This window comes from Triticum dicoccoides, chromosome 3A (assembly GCF_002162155.2).
Source record: "Triticum dicoccoides isolate Atlit2015 ecotype Zavitan chromosome 3A, WEW_v2.0, whole genome shotgun sequence".
NCBI classification, from domain to species: domain Eukaryota; kingdom Viridiplantae; phylum Streptophyta; class Magnoliopsida; order Poales; family Poaceae; genus Triticum; species Triticum dicoccoides.
This window is the reverse complement of record NC_041384.1, coordinates 719,738,593-719,743,498: the sequence shown is the minus strand read 5'-3', so window position 1 is coordinate 719,743,498 and position 4,906 is coordinate 719,738,593. Positions and strand designations below refer to the sequence as shown.

General features: G+C 52.8%; 1 pseudogene; it reads right to left on the bottom strand.

The window, feature by feature from the left end:
• LOC119273106 overlaps positions 1-2,077 on the bottom strand; it is a 2,505-nt pseudogene extending 428 nt beyond the window's left edge.
• Positions 2,078-4,906: the final 2,829 nt, after the last annotated feature.

The window sequence follows — 4,906 nt, the reverse complement described above, 5'->3', positions numbered from 1 at the left end:
GTGTATGAGTTGTTGCCACAAGGTAGCCTTGATAAATGCATGTTTATCAAGGCTACCTTGTGGCAACAACTCATACACAAGGAAGAGCCGCATGTACCTGTCGTCCCGCCACCAACATATGAACTCAACTAGGTTCCTTGGGCCGTCGTAGCACCAACCTATCAATTCGACAAGGTTCCGGTGCCTCAGCCGGCTGGCAATCCTGAGTTCGTCCTCGAATGTTTTCCTCCCCTAGCCGGATGCTGCCGGTTTGAATATCTTTACCGCCACTGCTCTTGTTGGACTAGTCAGTTGGCCCTGATAAACAGAGGCAGAACCTTCTTCGCCGAGCTTGTTTTCCTTTGCAAATCTATTGGCCGCATGTGCCAGCTTGTGATAATCAACATGTGGAAGCCCCCCAGCGAGAGCTCTGTAACGCTTCCTTCTCGTGCATACTGCCATCGACGAGCACCAACAAAGATGCACACAATTGCAATAACTCCAATTATTACCTCTACTCGTTGTTTCCACATCATCTTGGGGCTTTTCGGCTGCAGAACCTTGAAGCTTTGCATCGAGGGATCCAAGGTGGAGTTAAACGACCAGGATATGATTTGGTGTATCTCGACTCCCCGGCCGGTAGCAGCTGAGAAGCCGATGGCCACCACACTAGGTAGGTGATCCCTCAGGTCAACAGTGGTGCTGACATTGTAGGTCGCGTTGCCGACTTGGAGAACGGCTGCTAGGATCTGGGTGTCGTTACCGTAGCTGATATGGCAAGTCATTGGGAGGCCCGACTTGAGGTTCCTGTCCGGCAAGGTCGCGTTGGCGTACGGCCAGGAGGCGATGGAGTTGACGTCGATGCCCATGTGGCTGCCGCAGTGGTCGACCTCAGGGTTCCTGAGGGTGTCAAACTCGACCGGTACGGCCCGGTTGGCGCCGATCGCCACCCTGACGTCTTTCGGGTAGAGCCCAAGGTAGCGACCATTGTTGAGGGGATCGGGGATGCTCGTTGGAGGATGGTGCCCCAGGAAGAAAGCCAGGCCATCGCCACCGGATGTGCTACTGTTTGCAGCCTTGATTCGGAAGGTGAAGGAGGTGTTGAATCCGGCGAGCTCGCCGGTGGCAGCGTCCCAGAGATTCACGGGGTTCTTGTGCAACACCCGGCCTACGCTGTTGCTTGGACTCCCGCCGGCTTTTGTCAGATGGATCTGTTAGAACTAATCTTGGCATATGTATCTGCATGTGTTTTTTTGTTTTGCATGTAGCTAGTGTAGTCATATCGTCGGCTGTACACCGGCAAGATGTACGTGTGATACGTACGTAGACAGCGAGCCGTCGGCCCAAGAACGTGCATGGTGAGATGCTATTGTTGTGCGAGGCGGCAGAGGTGCGAGATGCCGAGTGCCGTGTGAAGCAGCTGCACAAGGATAAGAGCGAGCGGCCAGCAAGAGTCCAGCCGAGTCGATCAGTAAGTCTGTTGTGGCCTTGAGAAGAGGTCTAGTATTAGATGTGGTCAAGTTTGTTAGCTGCATGTCCAGATCGTGCATGTAGACATGTAGTTAGGGATTAGTTGGTTAGTGGCCGGACTTAGTGGCCTGTGTGCATGGCATGAGTCTGGTCCTTTGTATATAAATATGGCAACAGGGTAATGAAAAGTATTGAGGCCGTGAGGGCTGGGAAAATAGACAATGTAGTCTCTTGTTCCACCGAGGAGGAGAGCCTCTTGGCAAAGCACCAGCTGGTCTTCTCCTTGGTTGCGTGTGTGTGTAGAGTTTCATATGTGGGTGTGTGTGTTCTTGTGAGAAGAAGATAGAGAGAAACAACCAGAGAAAGAGAGAGGGAGCTGTGAGAGGCAGCACCAAGGTAGAAGAAGAAGCGGCGCTGCGAGAGGCGGCGCCAACAGGATCATCCGAGAGTGGTGGTCGAAGCGCGCGTCACGCTTGAAGCGGAGATGCTTGGTGGCGTCATGGCCACCCGGACGGGAGAAGTTGGCGGTGAAAGAGAGCGAGGTAGCACGAGGCGAGTGCAGAGACCATACCGAGTAGCAGAGAAGCAAGAGGATTTGTATTCGGGGGGAGAAGCTCGCAGCAGCCATTTGCCTGGGAAGGAAGCTCGTGAACGAACACATCCTATATAATAGCTCGTGATCTCGATGAATATTTGGCGATGCAAACGAACAGCCAGCTGCCGAGGGATCGGATCGGGCCTCGACGCCAGGTTGCACGCACATCCTGCGTACAGGCCGGAATGACGTCTTTTTTTTTTTTGAGGCAGAAAGGGTTAGTAAGCCAAACGACAACACCTCAGTGCCTTTGTGCGCTATCTCCTAGGTGAGATTTAAGAAGGGGAAACGTTTCCACCCGGCGGACCGGCTGAAACTTCGGCCGGTCGCGCGCGGGCCGTGCGTTTTGTTTCAATCATGCGTTTGGCAGCCCACCCCTGCGTTAGACACAAGCCCACATATCACAGTTTTTTTCTGGTCATGTTCTTCCACAAACGCATCGCAACCTTATCTGCTCCCCATGATCCCCTGAGCCGTTTCTCGCTCCACCGTCCGCCATGGCTTCCCGGCGAGCTCCACCACCGAAGCGACCTCTCCTATATCTCTATTTTTTTCTTCCTTCCGGGCAAACTCTTCCTCCCACCTCCCACAGATTTCATGTCGTTGTCCTCACATCCTCCTTGCTCCTGACGACCCCTAACTCCTTGGAGTTAGACACAAAGCGGCCTGGGGCGGCGAGCCTAGGTGCTGCGAACCACCGACCGCCGAAGTTGTATGATGAGATGGCCGAGATGACCATCTCCAGCAATGGTAAACAATCGATCAGATGGTGCTGCAACCATTGTCGGTTTTTGCTACGACCGGCCACAAATTTTGCTACAACCAACTAGCCACTCTGCCTCTCGTGACAGTGACGACAATGTTTTTTGCTACAACCATAATCTAATTTTGCTGCGACGGCTAATTTTTTTTTGCTACAACCAAATGGCCATACCGTGCCTCGCGACGGGGAGACGACCGTCTATGTTGCAACCGCCGTTTACTTTTGCTACTACCCCGGTGAGACAATTTGCTACCATCGGTGAGAATGAATTTTTGCTGCCACCGTCTACTTTTTCTACTACCGGCGAGGGCGAATTTTTGCTGCAACCGCGGTCTACCATCGTCTACTTTTTGCTACTACCATTGAGGTCAATTTTCTTCCTACAACCAGCAATGAAAATGCTGCGATCGGCACAAACGACGAGCTACAATCAATGCGGCGACTATTTTTTGTTGCAACCGCCGTTGCCGTTTGCTACAACCAACAACAAAAAAAGCTACCTCCGACGACGTGATTTGCTGCAATGGAAACACCAAAGTTTTGTGGTGGCGACCAAGGTGTTGCGTTTTTGCTGCAACCAGAAGCATGAAAAGCTACCACCGGCGGTCATTTTTGCTACAACCGGCAACGAAAAAGCTACATTCGGATATGTGATTTGCTGCAACGGCCACGACGAAATTTGTGGTGGCGACGGCGGCGCTGCGATTTTTGCTGCAACCGGCAGCGGGTAAAGCTACAACCGGTGTCATGTCTTGCTACTCCCGGCAAAACCCGACGAAGGTTGAAGCAAATCGTGGTCGCCGCCGTGACTATCGACATGAATGGTTGTAGCGATTCCTGTCACCGGTCGTAGCAAAAATGAACAATGGTTGAAACAAAATGTATCTGCACGTGGATGATGAAGGAGAAAGGACTGGTTGGGTGTGGCCATGGCGATAGGGCTGCGGCGAGGGGCGGCGGCGGAGCTGCAACCTGAGCTTCACCGTCGCTGCTGAGAGCTACAATCGTAGGTGCAGCTGTTTCATGGGTCAACGCGGCGACGAGGACGAACGGCGCAGGTGGGGACCGGCGACGAGGACGGCCGGCGAGGATGGGGACTGGCGAGGATGGGGACCGGCGACAAGGACGGCCGGCGGGGATGGGGACCGGCGACGAGGTCAGTCACCGGAGGAGAGAGGATGCGTGCACCAAGCGAGAGATGTGAATCCAGCGAGAGGAAGAAGAAGCTGCGGGGCTAACCCTTTTTTTTGCCAGATCCAATGGCCCACGCAGCTCAAATCCAATGGTCCTGACGCGACCGGCCGAACGGTTGGGCTGGTGCGCCGGCGCAGATTAGTGCCCTTTAAGAAGTACGAATAGTATGTACAATAGTTGGGCATGGTATCTCAAACCATCTTTTTTATCTTTGCTTTGGCTGGATTCTCTTCTGTTTGCTAAGTTCGTTCGTCTCTGGAACGGAGTATCACAAGTCAGTTCACGTTTCATTATTTGTGTATAAGAGCAACTCTAGCGGATAAAAAAAAATAGAGTATCCGGACAAATAAAGCTTAATGGAGTAATTTTACCCCACTAACTTTTGGCCAGTAGCCGATCTCGTAAATTTTAGCGGAGTAAAAAAGCAAATTTGGATATGATGAACATAGATTTGATTTAAGCAAACTTCATAACAGAATTTCGACACGTAATTCACGTTACCATTCGCCGAAACATAGTCTAGTTTTAAACCTAAACTTAAACTTGAACTTAACTGAAATTTAGTCACTATCCGACTTTGCAAGGGACAACCAATCCGCCCTGGACATCCTACTACCCATGGGGTCAGGCCCTGTGCCGTCGTCGTCGCAGTCGGGGAAGGTTCTTCGCCACTCTTCAAAGTCGAAGTCGTCGTCGCTGCCTCCATTGTCCTCCTCGTCGCTTGAGAGGACGATGATGTTCGCCATGCCGGCCGCTCGCTGCTTAGGCGGCGCTCCGCCTCCACTAGCACGTGGTACTGGCGACGGGGTCCGCCATGTACGCCTCGTCGACAGCCTCCGCCGCGAGCCGTCCCCTCGCCTCCTGGTCCTCCCGAGCCATTTGTGCATTCATCACCCTCGCCTGGG